The sequence below is a fragment of the Pan paniscus genome, chromosome 15 (genome assembly GCF_029289425.2).
Source record: "Pan paniscus chromosome 15, NHGRI_mPanPan1-v2.0_pri, whole genome shotgun sequence".
NCBI classification, from domain to species: Eukaryota; Metazoa; Chordata; class Mammalia; order Primates; family Hominidae; genus Pan; species Pan paniscus.
In genome coordinates, this window is record NC_073264.2 from 41,800,565 (window position 1) to 41,820,925 (window position 20,361).

Consider the following 20,361-nt stretch of genomic DNA (forward strand, 5'->3'; position numbering starts at 1 on the left):
TCAGTGATTTTAAGGCCTAATTACTGAGAGCCATGCATCTTCATGAATAGGGATAAAGTATGTAGGGATGGAGAATTATGAATATGTGTTAGAGCTATTGAAACTGATTTTACATGTGAAACGTCTCGGAAGATTTTGCAGGATAAAGTCTAGTCTTGGGAAGTAGGAAGTAGGGATGGATATGAGTGAAAGTACGTTGCATAAATGTTTTAGGTATTGATTTTATTAACTTTTAAAATTCACTGTGTTATGTATAGTTATAAACACAGTTTTCTCAGAGAACTCTGGCAAGGACAAGCTACTCTATTGGTTTGCATACATGAGTCATTTGTGAAACCATCAAAAGAATCACTAATCACTAAATGACTATTGAAGATATTTACTCATCCTCTACTATAAATTATAAAGTTTTAAAATAGTAATCACAATCATTTATACTTGGATCCTTTTTTGGAAATCATAAAAGAGTAATTATGATTGAACAGTGGAAGAAAGCACACAGAATTGATGACCTTCATGTTTAAAGTATATAATCACATTTAACTTTTCATTATTTTATAATTTGCACAATAATGTACATTGCTATGCTATGTCCCTACTCTTTTCTCTCTAGTTCAAAAGATCACCACATCATTCATCAAAAATAAAATGTTTTCATAATCTATTTCACTCTACTTTTTATAGTAACCCATTCTTCTGAATATTGAAGAAATCAATACACATATCTGTGGAAAAAGGGACAATTGTCATGATGATGATAGTAATATTTTGTAAAGCCACTTTCAGATTTATTGTAAAATTTTGTTTAAAATGTTCATGGGATAAGTTGGGACCATAATTCTACCTTATAAAATTGTACCTATACATTTAAAAATTTAAGAAAATCGAATTTTAACCTGGATTTGTCTCTATGTCAGGTATTTGGCTACCTTTCTAGAAATTGTTTTTTCTTTATTTATTTGTAATGTTTTGAGAATATTGACTAACACTAATAATTCGCCCACATTTATATAAAACATGCAGTGAGGCAGGGAACACTAAATAAATATGTTCTAGATTTAGAAGCTCTACTGGGGCTGGGGGCAGTGGCTCACGCCTGTAATCCCAGCACTTTGGGAGGCTGAGGCAGGCAGATCACAAGGTCAGGAGATTGAGACCATCCTGGCTAACACAGTGAAACCTTGTCTCTACTAAAAATACATAAAATTAGCAGGGTATGGTGGCATGCGCCTGTAATCCCAGCTATTCGGGAGGCTGAGGCAAGAGAATTGCTTGAACCCAAGAGGTGGAGGTTGCAGTGAGCCCAGATTGCACCACTGCACTCCAGCCTGGGTGACAGAGTGAGACTCCATCTCAAAAACAAACAAACAAAAAAAACAAAAGAACCCTATTGGAAATAATTTTTTACCTTGTTTTTTGTAATCTCTTTTACAATCCCATCATCTATTTCTGACAATGCTAACTCCTAAATATCTACTATATATTTGTAATTCTTTTGTATTTCAATGTACTGTCTTCTCTCATCTGATTAATCTAACAGTCTGCTAATTCATTTAACCATTCTGGGCCCCATTTCCTTTTACCATCTGTTATTTTAATTCAATTTTTATTTTTCAAAAAATGGATTATAATTTTATTTCCAAATTAAATTTTTAAAGGCCTTCTATTCTTAGGGCAATTTTAGGTTCACAGCAAAATTGAGAAGGTACAGAGATTTCTCATACACTTCTGCCCCTATATATTTATAATCTCCCCCATTATTAACACCCTCCACCAGAATGGTACATCAGCTACAACTGATGAAACTATCTTGACGCACATTCTCACCCAAAGTCCATAGTTTACATGTGAGTTAATATTAGTGTTGTACATTCTACAATTTGGACAAATTTATAAAGACCCACATTCACCATTGTAGTATCATACAGAGTAGTTTCATTGCTCTAATATTCTTCTCTCCTGTGACTATTCATCCTTCTCTTCCTGCCTCCTAGTACCTGGCAACCACTGATCTTTTTACTGTCTTCATAGCTTTGCCTTTTTAGGAATTTCATATAGTTGTTATCTTACACTATGTAGGCTTAAGATTCCCTTATTTTACTTAGTAAGATTTCATTTACATTTCCTCCATGTCACTTCATGGCTTGGTAGAACTCATTTATTTTTAACACTGACTAATATTCCATTCTCTGGATGTACCAAGTTTATTTACCCATTCACCCACTGAAGGATATCTTGGTTGCTTTTGAGTTTTTCTAATTATGAATAAAGGTGCTATAAACATCTGTGTGCAGATTTATGTGTGGACATAAATTTTCAACTCCTTTGGATAAATATTGAGCATGATTGCTGGATCATATGATAAGAATATGTTTAGTTTTGTAAGTGACTGCCAAACTGTCTTGCAAAGTGAATGTACCATTTTGACTTCCCCCAGCAATGAATGAGGATTCCTATTGCTCCATATCCTCATCAGCATTTGGTGTTCTGAATTTTGGCCATTTTAATAAGTCAGCAGTGATATCTCATTGCTTTAATTTGCATTTCCCCAATGACATGTAATGTAAAGTGTCTTCATATGCTCATTTGCCATATGTATATTTTCTTTGGCGAGGTATTTGTTAAAGTCTTTGGCCCATTTTTATTTTCTTTAACATGCAAATTATATTATGTCACAGTCGAGCCCTTCTCCCTTCTTCATTCCTACACCCTAAACTTATACACCTTTGGTGGGTACCTAATGCTTTTAGAATAAAGCCTCAAACTCTTAACACAAAGTTGATAAGGCCTTGGGTAATCTGGTTTTCATTTTACCTCACCAGCCTTGTCTAGACTCTCTGCACTGATCCTCTGCTAATCTTTCAGTCCTTCAACTGTGCCAAGTTGCCTTTGCCAGTAACATCTCTATGAACACAGTTCTTTTAGCCATAGACAATAGGTAAACAGATGGGTGCAGCTGTGCTCCAATAAAACTTCATTTATGAAATAGGTGGTGGACTATACGACTTGGGGGCTTCAGTTTGTTCATTCCTGCTGTAAACTATATGAGAACAAAGGTTTTCATTTTGTGGTTTCTACATAGAATCTCTCGCACCATACCTAGTGCACAAAAAATGATGGGGATTTTTTTTTATTGAGGATTTTTTGTGATTATGACATTATAAGTGCTTACTAGCACTGTATGTGCTTAACGGTATCACTGTAATAAAATTGAGTGCTTAATAAAGAGTTTGGGGAAATTACCTATATTAATATAGCTAGTTTGGGGCAGAGTTCAAGGAATACAGAATGGATGGCAAATATATTCACTGTATGCAAATAAAACGTTGACTTCATTTTATTTTTTATAACTGATCTAATAATCATCTTCATGAGCTTATATTCCAAAACAGTTAACTTCCCATGAATGCCATCTCAGTCCCATTTCCATTTAAAACAGATTGTTTTAAGTAAAACTGAAGTCTCAGAGATTGCCTTTCTCTTTCCCTCACTGGCCTTGAGTCTTCAGGCTCACAGGATTGAAGTTCTCTGTCTCTTCTTGAGCCTCTGTGCAGGTCGCCTGTCTTTTGGGTTTCAGCATGCCTTGCTGAAAGCATCAGCTAAAGATGTCTACAGGTGGCGCATTTGATTGCTGGTGCATTTGAGTGCTGCCTTCTTAAGGCTTGTGCATAATCTAGCAGGCTTTCCAAATGGCCTAGTTTCATCTGATTTATGATGGTGTTAATTCCTTTCTGGCTGAAATTTTGAAACACCCGAGCCCTTTACACACACCATGGTGAGCTTTAAAATCCACCAGCTGGAATTAACTAGCTTTGTTTTGTCTCCCCCTACAAAGTACTTATTGAATTCTGTAGACCTTTCATGCTGCTTAGGGGCCAAGGATGATCTTGAAGGGATGTACACCTTTGGCCAGACCACACCATGACACCAGTCTCCTGATGTGACTTCTCAAGTGGCACATAGCTCCTTAGTGAGTCAGAGACTGAAGCTGGAAATGGTTTGTGATTGCTAATTTGATATATAACCTTAACTGAGCTAAGGATGGATAGATGGCTGATAAAACTTTGTTTCTGCATGTGTCTGTGAGGGTGTTTCTTGAAGAGATTAGCACTGAATCAGTAGACTGACTAATAAATTCTACTGTCACCAATGTAGGCAGACATTATCCAATCCACCGAGGGTATGAATAGTACAAAAAGGTAGGGACAGGGCAAATTCTCTCTCTCTCTTTTCTTGAGCTGGGACATTTACCTTCTGCTTCCATGAACATTGGAGCTCCTGGTTCATGGATCTTCAGACTCTGGACTCACAACATTGGCCCCAATTGTTCTCAGGCTTTTGGACTTCGATCTTACAACACTGGCTTTCCTGGTTCTCTAGCTTGCAGAAGGCAAATGGTGAAACTTCTCAGCCTCCATAATCATGTGAGCCAATTCATGTGATAAAGAGAGAGGAATATATATATATATATATATATATATATATACACACACACACACGCATATATACACACATGTAGATGAATATACATACACACATACAGGTGCATATATATACACATGTGTGTGTGTATATATGTATATACACATGTATATATGCATACATGTATATGTATACATGAGTATATAAGTGTGTGTGTATGTGTGTGTGTATATATATATATACATACACCTATATGTGTGTATGTGTGTTTGTGTATATTCCCATAATAAATCTCTCTCTGTCCCTCCAGATATCTATTTTTATAAACTATTTGTTCTATTTCTCTGGAGAACCCTGATCGATACATGATTCAAAAGCCTCTTAGAACTGAGATTTTTCTCCGGAGTATTTCTCACCACTCCACTGAGATCTGGGCCTGGGGGAGTGAAGCCATGGCGGACCCCCCTCTGGCTCCCACTTGCTGTTTCTCAACCTTCCGTAGGGCTGAAGCAGAGCACTCACTATACAGGTGCATACCTTCTGGAGTGCACTTTTCTCCATCATATCTTATTTCTTACTGGAGATAAAATGTCTACAGCTTAGTTTTGGAAGTAGCATCTTCCTACATGGAAGAAAAAATAATAATTAAATTATAGCCTTCATGACCTGACTGTTGGTATGTAAGAAAAAAAAATGTAACTGGTATGTAAGAAAAAAAAAATGTACTGGGACATTTGTTAAGAACAGCAAGGAAAACTTTCTTCAAGACTATTGCAATAGGGGAGAAAGATTGAATTCAACTTTGCTGAAACAAAACTTCAATGCTGGGATGAACTAATGAAAAATTCCTGAAGCATGTTTTGAGGAGGTTGGTCAATATGATTAGGCCATTTAGGCCGTCTCTGTTTGCTGATTGTCACTTGTAAAAGTTATATTCCTGACTTTCCACAGAGGCTGGGAAGCAGAGGATCCCTCTTTCTTGATTATTAGATTTCAAAGTGATGACTTCCATGCCTTTGAGAAAGATATTCCTGTGCTGTAGAAGATTTACATCTTAAAGGTCAGAAAAAGAATGTCCTATTGTAAGTTTTATAAAGTAAATACTCTAAGAAAAGAGACATCAGGGTCCTATAGTCAGGAAGAAACTCATCTAAAGTTTATTCAAGCTGAGAACAACATTAAAACTGTCTTGGTCAAGTAGGACTTTTGTAATTTAGAAATCTTTTTCTTCACAAAGCCTGCCTTTTAAAATTTTCCTTTGGTATACATTTGTTAGAATGGTCTTACAACTGATCAAATATATCTTTTTTTCCCTTGGTAGTACCTGACTTCTACTCTTTTAGGGATAACAAAAAATAAAAATAAACAATAATAAACAATAATAAAACAATAATTAAAACAATAATTTTAAAAAGTTATAAATTATAATAATTATATTTAAAATTATATCTTATAAAAAGATATCACTGTCATAATAAATAAGCTCTCAAGAAACTACTTTATTGCAAAGTTTTAGCTTCTGAAGTTGGACATTGTACAAATAGTACTTCTACTTTTTTCTCCATTGATCTATTAGTTTATCTGTAAACTGGAAATTATAGCATTTAGCTGGCAGAATTTCTGAGACAGTAAAAAGAGATAATGCAGGCAATTGCTTAGTAGAATCAGCTTTCCAGTAGGCATTCAGGTATGCTAGTAATTATTATTACCATTATTACTGTTGTAAAAAGTTTGTTTTGCTTTTAGAAATTGGTTAGTGGTATTGTCTCATCTAACATTCCACCTAAGAGTTAAGTGATATTCCCCTAGTAATCTGTTCTAATGAGTGAATGAATGAGAAAAAAATGTATTACAAATGCATAGTAAGATTTTCCTCCCGAAATCTCCTACTCCCCTCAAAAAAGTAAAATAAGAAAATAAGTAATTCTTAAAGTCCTATTGTTTCCATGAGAAAATAGACTACTCTAATTAGTTTTGATGTCTAGGCAAAGCACATGCGTAGTCTTGTGATAAGGGCATACCAATCAGTTACTGTCAAGAGCCCTAATTCACAAAGTGCTTGTGTTTCATTATGTCAAGTGGTCACCTGTCTTTTAAAAAGTGCCAATAAATCTTTTTAAAATGATAACATGTCGATGTGGTAATGAAGAGAGTTGATGTGGAAATGAAGTAAATTTAAGTATTAAACCATATGAAACATATTTCTATTTTCCTGTATTTGTAGTCTAATCCATATATCAACCCCGGTCTCTGCATTCAAACATGAGAACAGATATGTATAATTACACAAAATATTTGAATAATCTATACAAGGGGAGAAAACATTTCCCTGTTCACCTTACCTTTATGCCATATCCTGTGATGTTGTATTGGTCCCCTAAATCTGTATGTATTCCCCAGAAAGCAGCAAAATTACACTCTTAATTTTGGGGAGGATGGCATATTTGGAAATACGTAATTTTATAAAAGTGCAACCTAAACTAAGTCTTTTCTTACCTTTGAAACAATTGATATTAAAGAGACTCAAATTAGTTTGTCCCCCTTTATCTGTGGTTTCAAGTTCCTTTCCACAATTTCAGTTATCCAAGGTACACGGCTGTCTGAAAATATTAAATAAAAAATTCTAGAAATAAACACTTCATGTTTCAAATTGCACCACTCTGAGTAGTGTAATGAAATCTTGTGCCACTCTGCTCCATTCTGCCTGGAACGTGAATCATGCCTTTGCTTCACATATCCACGTGCTGTATACACTACTTGCCTGTTAGTAACTAAATACCCCTCTTGGTTATCAGATTGACTGACCTGGTATTGTTGAGCTTGTGTTCAAATAACCCTTATTTTACTTAATAATGGCCCCAAAGCATAAGAGTAGTGATGCTGGCATATTTTTATAAATGGTCTATTTAATTATTAGTTATTGTTAATCTTTACTGTGCCTAATTTATAAATTAAACTTTATCACAAGTATGTATGTATACAAAGAAAACATAGTATATATAGTTCTTTCTGTACTAAAAGTTTCAAGCGTCCACTTGGAATTTATCACCAATAGGTAAGGAAGGACTACTGCATTCTGGCTGCACTAAATAAACTGGTCATATTAGTCTATACAAATGAGATTAGGAAGGCGAGTATGCCATATTATGTCACATAATGATTTCAACGTAAAACATGAATGACATTTAGAGATTAAACTTCTTTGGTTTATTTATATATTAGATTCCTATATTTAACAATAGTAACTGAGAGCCAGCAATATGAAAATAAACTGTAATTGTACAAACAAAAAATGTTTTTGAAATCTCTGCCAGAACATTTAATAATGTAGGATGAAATTTCTTCACTTCTCTTTGGGTTCGTTTCAGAAGCAACTAGTTTTTCTGATTGTTATTTTTGACTTATAATTTTCAAAATAAACAATAACTTAGGGAGAACTACTAGACAGATACAAATGTGGAAGTAAATCATAATTCTATCTTGAATATTAATCTTAACTCTGATATAAAATTAGAAAATAATACAAGTAAATTGAAATATGTATTTGCATTATAAAGTTAATGGCATCATCAATACTGATAACCAGAGAAAAGAGCCTTTCAATCAGATATGAGCTATGGAATCTAAGATGTTATTTGAATTAAATTAAGCATGTTAGTATGCAAACACATCTAAAAAATGCCAAAGTGATTAATAATAGCAAGAAAAATAATTCAACACTAACAAGTGGTCCTGCTATGGTGGTTGAGTTGATTTGACACTGACAAAATATTCCCCTGAAGTATTTTATCTTGATTAATATTTTCATTCTTAAAAAATGTTCTTCATTTCTGGGGCAGATAAGACTCCTTGTAAGAATGGAGATGAGGGGATAAAGAGTTGGTAGTTGAAATACTTTGAAATTATTTTTGAATCTAAGACATTATTTCTTAGATATTAAAAACAGAAGACGATATGCTGGAGACTACCTATTGTAGTGGACTGATCCGCCTAAAGTAAGAAATCATTTGCTGTGATTTTTTTCATATGAGAATAAATTGTTTGGACTAGGTTTAAATGTAAACCATTTATAAATAAGTAGTTCTAGCAAGATAATATTTTGCCAATATTTAAACTATCATCTCATTTTATAATATATTTATGTGAAGACCCCCTTTCTCAGGATGATAAAGTAGAGTGAAGAGGAAAGATCGATTATTTTTGTTTTGTGTGTGTCAAGATTTTTTAATTTGTTTAATTTTTCTTCCTGAAAATTAACATGTAAAGTTTAAGTAAGTAAAAATAATTATAATGAATCCAATAAAGAAAATAATATATTTTTAATCCATAGGTTTTTTTAAAACTAACTTTATATTTTTGCTTACCTTTAGGAAATATGAGAGGCCATAAAGTGGTGAGAGTAAAACAATTAATTTTTCAGTATCACAAACTCAACCTTACTGAATTACCTTAAAAATCCACTTATTCTTATACATTGTGTAAGGAAAATAAAAATCAAATAACTAAACAAAATTATGTCACAATTATTTTCAGAAAATTGTTTATGTATTGTTATTAGGTGTTACCTTTGGAATATATATATAATATATATAATTGGAATATATATAATATATAATATAATATATAATTGGAATATATATTACATATAATATATATTTATTATATATATATATTTGAAATATATATATAATATATATAATATAATATAATATAATATAATATAACCTAATAGAGGAAGCTTATGAGACGTAAGTTGGAGAATCTGCTGCCAGTGTGCAGGAAATCACAAAGCAAGAATCACAGGAAACTGCTGATGATTTTGACTGCCTACAACAAAATGGTGGGTGCTTTCCAGAAGACCACTGGAACTGACTATGAGCTTCTGGCACTGTTATCATAGGAGGCAACAGCTCCATCTGTGTTATTGCCCCTGAAAACCGTCCAGTGGGACAAGATGTGCAAAAGGAACACTGTGATTTGGATGGTCCTGACTCTGTGTCAACCTTCTGTGTATTTGCCTCTCAGTTTTTCACACAAAAATTTTAGGTAAAAAAATTAATTTAAAATAGATAAAAGCATATATAATTTGCATATAGGTAAAATGTTTTTGTATAGCTGTATAATATGTTTTAAGCTGTGTTATTACAAAAATAAATATATTCAGAAACTTAAAAGCATATAAAATAAAACAGTTGCAGTAAATCCTGGTAATAATAGCAATATTATTAGGGAAAGAATCTGTAAACAACTCCAAAGTATGGTCTTCTGGATTCATAGTACAAGTACAAGTCTCATTGAATCTGTTTCAAACTAGGAAAAGGCACTAGTTCTTCATCTCAGTGAACTATTACTAACTCACTAATAAAAAAAATTTACGGTTCAAAATCACTTTAATATAACATAGAATATAGTATACCTTTTTATTTTATTTTAATTCTTTCATTAATATGATTTAGAATTCTAAACAATAATTATTAGGCCTCTCTAAAAAGACATAGGGTCTCTAATTCTTTACTGTGGGCATTTCCTGTGAATGAATGAAACCAATAGTTTATGAAATTGATAGGACATTCAATTGCTATAAATAGAGAAGAGAAGGGAGAGTATTAATTGTCACCTATATAGAGGTGCTTGCACAAATACCATTATCGAATTTTGTTAACATAGTCAATAAGATTACAGAACAGTCCTTCATATAATATTTCTCAAATACATAGAGAGGACTTATAATATTACAGACACTGTTTCAGGGGCTTGGAGTATTTCAGTGGACAAAATAAAGAAGTCTCCCGCCCTCGTGGAGCTTACACTCTAGCAAGGAGACAGTGAAATGTCTAGTATGGAAAATCAAAGAAACATTATAGCAGGTTTAAAGAATAGAGAGTTCAGGGGCTGAAGGCAGGCAGGAGTGAAGGAACAAGGGAAGAGTAACAGGATTGAAAGTAGAGATTTGAAAAAAGGATTGAAGGATGTGAAGAAGTTTATCACATGGATATCTGGAGAAAAGAGTGTTCCAGGTTGAGAAAAGTACTGAAGTCATCACAGTCTTACGTTGGCAGCATGTTGGCCTGTCTTTGAGACTGAGGAGACCAGGAGGGCTGGAGCAAGAGTGAGCAAAGCTGGGGTAATGAAAGATATGATCACTAGCCGCTGTATAGAATTTTTCATTTGTTCTGATGAAAAGGGCTGCCTATTGCGGGGTTTTGTCCAGAGTGGTATCACGGAATATATTTTAGCACATCATTTAGCACATCATGCTGAGTTGAAAGTCATTGGGAGGGCAAAGGTAGACACATTCAGATAGATGGAGGTTATTTTAGTGAACCAACCGATAGATACATGAAAAGACTGGGGTCATGGCAGTGGTAAAAACCTAAAAAAGATTCCGTATATATTTTTGAAGGTGAAGTCATGAGGATTTCATAATAGATTGGATGTAGACTTGTGAACAAAAGAGAGGAGCCAAAGATGAGTCTAAGGTTTTTGGCATGAACAACTAAAAGGATAACGTTGTTATTACTGAGATGTGGAAGGGTGTGAATGCAGCAGTCTTGGGCCAATCAATCAACAATTTTACATTGAATTGATTATTTTACATATTTTTTATATGTTATTCAGCATGACCCTGTGAAATCTTTGTCTCTATTTCACAGAAAAGAAAATTGGAGTTCTCTAATAGTGCTTAAGCTTTATAAGTATGATGGCAAAATTACTAACATTTTAGTTCAACACTGGGATTAATAGAGTCAAGAGAGCCATGCTCACCACATTATCTCATGTAACCATTTCCTAACATAATGAAAATCTACCCTTTTTCTCCTTGTTGTGAATGTACTGCTATGCTATCCCATTGCTGTAAAATGCCATCTACTACGTGAGTCATTATCAGAGAACAGACCTGTAATCTAGTGTTCCCCATCTTCAGTTGTTAAAACATCAGACACTTGCTTTAACAAACCCTCTTTCTTCATTCACTATCATGGTGCTATTATTATTATCCATTTCTGTTACCCTTGCAATATTCTTTGATTGATTCACTAATAGCTTAATTTCTAATTTGCTCATCTGCAGCAAAAATACATTTTAAACTAATTGCATTTACTGCACCGTGAGTTACTGAAATATTTAGACTTATTGCTAGTAAATGCAAAAATATGCTTACTGATGGAATATAAAAATAAGTAATTGGTAAACCAATGAAAATGTACATTATCTGTCATCATTGATCTTATAAAAGTTTAATGGAGGCTAGAAGAAATATATCATTACCTTTCTAAGGAACTAAATAAAATGATAGGTTTACATAGCAAACTAATATTTGAATATACTGAGAGTCAATTTGTCATTCACTGATAACTTTTAAATTTATTATACAAAGATTAATAATTTTTCTTGGTTGATTGATTTTACAACCAAAACTCATCATATTTGACAACATGCAGAGCTAGCTATCTCTTCATTTACTCTTCCTGTCCTTCTATGCATCCACTTTGAGCATATTTGTTGGCACTATTATAAATAATCTCTATCAACATAGAGAGTCTACTCATTTACTCATTTACTTTTGTTGCTAATAAACTTCAAATTCATAAAAATATACTGTTGGTTTCATTATTTTGTTCATTTATTTATTAAGATAAAGCTTGTTAAATTATTGAGTTCTCAAAGCTATTTTACCTTACTCTTTTTAATGTTACACCTTTCTTTACCTCTTCTTGTTCTGAGATTTTGATTGGGCATAACATCACGCAAGTAGGCAAATGAAAGTAATATATGTGGCAAGAAAAAATATTTTCATAAGATTCTTGAATTGTGTTAAGATAAAAACAATTTGGTGCTAAGTAATAGCAGAAAATAACCTTTGATAATAAGTAATGATTACAACCACTTACTCATGATATGCAGCATATTTTTGTACATTAACAAAATTGAAATAATACTATGGCTTAAATACAATTGTCCTCATTTTACAGTTCAGTTAACAGAGGATAGAAGCATGCCAATGTCACATAGTAGGAATAGGCAGAAGGGGGATTTTACTGGAGTCTCTCTGATTCTGAGGTTGGCAGTCTTTTATAGTACACCTCCCTGATCCTTCAGGATGAAACAATTAGTGTTACTAAGACTTCTAAGTAGGTGGAAGTTAGGTCAAGATATGCAGAATTCATCCTTTAGGCAACAATGAACCCTTGAAACATATGAATAAGGAAGTCATAAGATAATTATGGTATCACAGGCAGATTAATTTGGCTGTAGTTCACAGAATTGACGGTAGGGCAGAAAGGGATAAAATAGCTGATTATTACTCCATTCTACTCTAGTTACAAGTTGATAATTATGTTAGATACAGGGTTGGTAATATAAGCAAAAAGGAAGAATAGATTAAAAGATTTTTTTTTAAGAATAACGCGATTTGATGATGGGCTCTATGTAAGCAGAAAGAACACAGAGAATGACCCAAAGGTTTTATATATTATAAATGTTATGGATTCTATTTTTGACTGCTACCATTCATATGACTGAACTTGTGCAAAACCACTTACTGTATTCTGTCTGCTTCAGAGGACTTCTTGCAAAAATTGCAGTACATAAGGTATACCAAAGTGCTTTATAAACAGTTAAAGCCCCAACAAATAAAATGTTTTGTATTGAGTTTAAACATTACTCAAAGACAGTATTCAAAGTGATATTGCCACCTCTACAGCAATTCTGAGGGATCAATATTATTCAGGTAGATGACACTTTGACAAATCTTCAAATTAAAATAAAACTAAAGGAAATAGAATAAAAACATATTGTCAATGTTTTCACTTTTACACAAAGCAGGTGTGAAAGGTAACAAATTGTCTGTAGAAAGCCTAAAATATAATAAATACAAGAGAAGAGCACTAAAGAATTAAGAAGAGCAGAATCAAGTTTCTATATAAAATCTGCATATTTTGTCACAGACAAATAATCACTGTTTAATACAGTGTTTTAGTTAGATGGGAAATGATAATATCTTTTCAACATAAACCAGCCTTATGGCAAAAGAGGTTTCAGAAAAATCCTTAACTGTGAAGAACAGTTTTGGGACTTTGAAATAGCCACATTGTTGATTTTCATGGGTGAAACAATTCCTAATTTAATTCAACCCAAAGTTGTTTTCAAGGTGTGTGCAGACAGGTTAGATGGATGAGGAATCTGAGCTGTAGGCCAGGATTGAAGGTATGACACTAGAACTTCTGAAAGAAACTTACTGTAATAAAGAGTTTAGGCCACACTCAGCAGCAAGCCTCGAAGGATGGAAGCAGCATGATTTCACAAGTAATTTAAGAGTTGTTCCTTGTCATTTCCTAGTGAGCCCATCCTTGAAGGGTCTATGTAATACACAGAAGAGTGTGAAATAGTGAGTGAATGAAATTGTGTGATCAATTTGGCTCACCTGGATAATCCAGCATAATGTCCACATTTCAAGTTCCATAATCTTAGTCACATCTACAAAGTCCCCTTTGCTGTGTAAAGTAGTGTAAAGTAATATATGTACAGGTTTTAGGGATTATGGCATGAACATCTTTGGGACAATTATTCTGCTTACCACACTATCATGAGGATTTCTTTTGTGCAAGCTTATTCATAAACTTAAAATAACTAGAATTTTATATTTTTACTAAATGAAAGATTATATGATATCTTTTGGCAAAATGGCAAAAAGAAAACCTATTAGGTCCTGTTCAAGGCTCCATGTCCTCATTCACCACCTACAATACACCTACTGATAGGTAAGCTGTGCCAAGCAAATATTAGAGGAAGACTTTTAGTGCTACATTTTCTAATCTCACCAACAACTCTAAACTATGAGAGATTTCCCTACAGCATTCTAATGAAAACCTAAACCATGATAATTTATAGGATTTCACTAATTCTATGTCCTGCTAAATCTCAGCAATCCAGAGAAGCTACACAATATTTGGTGGTGGTATAAAACAACGTCTAGGAATTTCTTCAACGCTGCAGAAATGTTTTCTGCATTCTGTTTTGTCTAAATATTTTCACTACATTCTAACTGACATGGGACACAAGGGGATACAACTGATGTTGAGATGTATTTTTAATCATTTATACAGGCATGTACCATGTTTATCATGCCAAAACTGAAAATATGCTCTTAGAGACTAATCAAAATAATGTGGTTCAAGGGAGAAACTCCACTAGTTTCTGAACAATCCATGAATCAAGATACTTAGGAAAGTGGTGATGGATTGAAAATCACTATGAGACTGAACACAATTCTTAATAATAAATTCTCAAGAAAAATAGGAAGAGGGAAATACAGAAGTATTTAGTGTCACAAAAGGTAATTTAAAAACTGGACATGCTGGAAATTTGGTCCCTCGGGTGTTCTGAATTATAATTATGTAAACAAATGTCATTATATTTTAGGAGATCAAAGATATTTAGAGAAATGCATTATTAGTGACTTAAAAATATAAAAATAATAGCTACTGTGATTTAGGATTAAAAAATTAAAAAATGAAAACTCTTAAGTTTTGAAAGTATTGAGAATAATGGAAATTCATTCTAGAGTTTATATTATAACAAGAGGAAAAGAAAAAGTGGTATGACCTTGAAACAAGAAAATTATTGGTGAGACAGGAAAAATAATGAAATAGAAGAGCAGCCAGCATGTCTCAGGCTCAATGTGAAATCTAGATGTTGTAAATTGTTTCAGTCTGATGTATAAAACTAGCACAAGAGATTCTTGTAATAAATATATAAGAAATCTTAAGTGTAAACTGTCAAATAGTCTGTTAGGAGTCAATTAAAATAGGTTTAATAATTACTAAAATAGGTTTAATAATTATTAAAATAGGTTTAATAATAGGTTTAATAATAATTAATTGAAAATATTATTTTTCCATATAAATAATTTCTATTATGGAAGTTCATATCCAATGTGGATAATTATGTGCTTAACTGGATTTCCTTTTTAAAAAAGAATACAGAAGTAATATTATTTCTGCTTGGTGTTTTAGGAGAGTTTCTTTTCTTTTCTTTTTTACGTTCTTTTTGTCAAAAAGATTGAAGTACCAGCTATTGACTGTGTGACTATAATTGATCTGGTAGTGGAAAGTGGAATTTTTCCAGTTGATGATTTTTCCAGTTGAGATTAGAATTGACTTAGCAGTAGAACTCATAAAAGGGTTAATAAAATACAAAGAATAACACAATAACTGCTCTTAGAAAAGATTATAATTCAACTACAGCAGTCACTTCTACCTACTTTAATTAATCTAGTCAGCATTCTGCAAGGAGACTGAAGTTTCTATTTTAGTTTGGTTGTTCAGAAACTGATGCAGAGTTCTAAGAAAAAAAGAGTCATTTCTCGCAGGGGTTTTGAATCTAGTCACATATTTACTATGTTTTTCTTTTTACTTCATTTTCTTGTCAAATCAAGGTTTTTAAAAATAGTAAGTTTTGTGTTTACTACAAGATGTTACTAGTTATAAAATTGTGAAAAGCTGTACATTGTTCAAGATGTGCTATTTATGAAGTTCTTAGTAGATATTGACAAAGTATTATATCTATACAATGATTTTATTTATTTTATTTTATTTTATTTTAGTATCTTATTTTATTTTATAAGACGGAGTCTCACTCTGTCTCCAGGCTGGAGTGCAGTGGCGTGATCTCGGCTCGCTGCAACCTTGGCATCCCGAGTTCAAGCCATTCTTATGCGTCAGCCTCCGGAGTAGCTGGGACTACGGGCATGCACGGTACCACACCCAGCTAATTTTTGTATTTTTAGGAGCTAATTTTATTTTACTAGAGACGGGCTTTCACCATGTTAGCCAGAATGGTCTCGATCTCTTGATCTCGTGATCCGCCCCCGCGGCCTCCCAAAGTGCTGGGATTACAGGCGTGAGCCACCGTGCCAGGCCTATTATATTTATACAATATATTTAACTCTTGTCCCCAATATCTTTCTGTCATATTCACAATGGTAAGACATGTCTTCTATATCATATTTCTGTGTTTATTTCATGTTAGTGACAATTTATATCTCTCCTCAATTTTAATGCAATTTTTATTCTTCCTCTTCTCTCCATTGTTTCTTTTCTTTCTTTAATACTTATCTGTTCTAATTTTCTGATTTATCTAATATTTTATTATATAATGTTTAATTATCTTCTCAAAATTCTTATACAGGTTCAGTTATTTTTGTTTACTTCCTAAAATGTTTCAATGTTTGTTATTTAGTTCTCAATATATGTGAAATTATTGGATCAAAAGAAACTCTTATTTAAACCTACATTTCTTATAAAACCCCTTATATAACATTAATTTAAATTGTATCAAAGTAATAAATGTGTACAGTTGAAGATATACTAGTGTTAAATAACTTACAATGAAAGATAGCAATCACCTGTCCCATCTAACCATTACCTATTGTTCCTCTTATACAAAGGCAAACTATTGTTACCATTTTCAGCTTTTTAAAAATTTACCTAAACATATCATAACACTTTTCTTATACTGCTGTTTTTGATTAATACATTTTAGATAAATTTTAATTTTCTTTTATATAGTTGGAAAGTGTAGCTCTCTTACATTATTAGCTATTCTCACTCAATTTATATTAAAAATTATATATAAGTATATATATATACTTTAGTCTGAAAGTATACTATATATAGTGTGTATATATACACACAATAGATATGAATATCTGTATTTATATATGATATATATAAAACATTTATCATGTGTATATATGTTTCAAGTGTAATTAAGTGAGACCTGAATATTTGAGTTTAACCTCAAGCAAAATATTGATATTTAATTAATAAATGTCTTTACTAAATTTGAGACTGTAATGGTGCTGACCTGATTTGGTAATTCATTATTATGATGTTGATTGGCATAAGAAATTTATTCAGAGCATGTTAGAGTTTTAATACATACCTAGTTTAGCTGTGTGTAATGCTTTACATATGTAAAAAAATTCCATATTTACACAGGTATGTGAAAATCTTTGCTGTGAAACCATTTTCAAATAAAAATTGTGAGGCTTATTATTATGAAATCATGAAAAAATATATTCTGTAACATAGTATATATGCAGTCACATGTCACCTGACATTTCAGTCAACAACAGGATGCATACACGACAGTGGTCCTGGAGCTGAAAATTCCCTATCACCTAGTAATGTCATAGCCATCGTAACATGGTAGTGCAATGCATTCCTCAGGTGTTTGTGGTGATCCCGGTGTAAATAAATATACTGCACTGCCAGTCATATAAAAGCATAGCACATACAATTATATAGTATACAGTCATTGATAATAACAAAAGATTATGTTACTGGTTTATGTATTTACTACACATTTTGTCATCATTTTAGATGGTACTCTTTCTACTTATGAAAAAAGTCAACTGTAAAACAGTGTCAGGCAGGTACTTCAGGAGGTATTACAGGAGAAGGCATTGTTATCATAGAGGATGACAGCTCCATGAGTGTTAACGCCCCTGAAGACTTACCAGTGGGACAAGCTATAGAGATGGAAGTTTGTGATATTGATGGTCTTGACCCTGTGTAAGCCTGGGTTAATGAGAGTCAATGTGCTAATAAAAATGTTTGAAAAGAACAAAATCAATTAAAAACAGAAAACAGCTTATAGATAAGAATATAAATAAGGAAGATATTTTTGTACAGCTTAACAATGTGTTCATGTTTTAACCTAAGTGTTATTACAAAAGAGCCATATTTAAAAAATTAAAAGTTAATATTAAGTAAAAAAGTTACTATAAGCTTAGCTTAGTATATTATTGAAGAAAGAAAATATTATTAACAAATTTAGTGAAGCCTAGGTGTAAGTGGTTATAAAGTCTACAGTAGAGTACACTAATGTTGCAGACCTTCATATTCACTCATCACTTGCTGATTGTCTCACCCAGAGGTACTTTCAGTCCTGCAAATTTCATTTATGGTAAGTGCACTATGCAGGTGTACACTTTTTTAAAATCTTTTTTTTTTTACCATATTTTTGCTGTACCTTTTCTCTTCAGGTATATGAATACTTACCATTGTGTTACATTTGCCTACAGTACCCAGTACAATAACATGTTGTAAAGATTTGTAGCTTAGGAGCAACAGGTTTATAGTATAACTGTATAGTAGACTATGCTATCTAGGATTGTGTCAATACACTCATGTTTGCATGTTGCCTAAGGATGCGTTTCTCAGAATGTATTCCTGTTGTAAGTGATGAATAACTGTATTCTCTCCCTTTCAATAATTTTAGATGTGTATAGTCACAAATTATACAGTGTTTAAGTTCATTAAATTTATCTACCTTTCTGAATTGACTGGATCTCCTTTGCTTAATACATTAGAAGAAAATGAAATACGGTTTTCTATTTATACTTATTTATGCCCCACAGAAACATTGGAAGTATTTAAAGGAGAACATGAACAAAAAGAGCATAAAAATTAGTAACTTATAAAAAATAAAATATTTACATCTAAAGGTCTTATATGCCTTTGAACAATTTTATTTGCTCAATTTCAATTCAACCTTTTTGATTCATGTGGTTACATGTTTTTTATTTGATAGAGGCCAAGTTGGAGCTCATTATTACAATTGTTTAGCCTGTATCTTCATGCATTTTTAGCCTTTGAAACTTTTATTTCACAGTAACTGCTAAGACTACTGAAAATACAACTGAAACAGCCAAAGACAATTTATCCTTTCATAAATAAAAATATAAATATGTAGTCTTCTCATTAAAGAAGCAGCATAACACTCTCCTGTGGCAGTAACATCAATAGCTTGTTGGGAAGTCAAGATGACTTCTGCAGTAAGCCTTTAAATGCAAGATCTCATTTAAGCTTATTTAATTCCACTGCCTGTGCCCTAATGTAAGCCTCTATCACCTCTTATCACAACTAAATTCTTAATCTGTAAATCTGCACATCTTTTAGTGCTTTAATTTTTTCATCATATTTTTGGTAAAAAATATTTTAAATAAAATGTATTTAATCATAACAGGATAATTATGTAAGTCCCAGTCCAAACCCTTTTATGTGGCATGCCAATCTGTTCATTCTCTTTTCCTAATCTAGTTTATTCTCTGATTCTCTCTCTATCTCTTATCCCATCTTCTGGAACTTTACAAGCACTGGAGTCCTCTCTTTACTATTTAAACAAGCTTTAAGTTTTCCTCTCAGACCACAACCTCTGCTCATGTTGTTTCTCAGTAAACATCTTCTTTCCTTTTTTGTACATTTCTTTAAGCCCTCTTAATTCAATTAAAATATGCAAACCAGAATAAAAAATCAGCAAAAGGAGCCATGTTAAACTGTCATTCAAAATGTTAAAATGGAGGAGTATGTCATCTTGACGACCATTGAGCCATTAAGTCCAGGAAAAATCTGCCTCTCAGTGTTGTTTTTTTTATGAGTATGAAATATATTTCAAGATTACCTTTTGTTTTGTTTTGATATATGCAGTAAAAACTAATTTTAATGGATACAGATGTACTCAGAAGGGAGTAATAGGTAGGCTAAAGGTTTTATTGGACTGGGTAAGATTTTGAAAGAGATGATGTTTTAATTTACTCGAAGAACAAAGAAGATTTTTTAAACAAAGAAACAAGAAAAAAAAAGCAGGCAGATAAGGGTCACAGTTTCTGATTGTTATTAAAAACATGCACTGAATGAAAAGTTTGAGAGACGTCTAAGGCCCTCTGGAGATTAAAAAGAATTATAATAAAAGAAAACACAAACATAAGTGACTTTTGCCCTACCACATAAAATAAAATACACTACATAGCAACAAAACAGGAGGAAAATAACCGCTTCCCTGGACATTTCTTTTCTCAAGGTTGCCTAAGATCTTTGGTAGGTTGTTGAAGAAATAATGAATTTATAAAAAATACAGTTGACTTCAATTTTA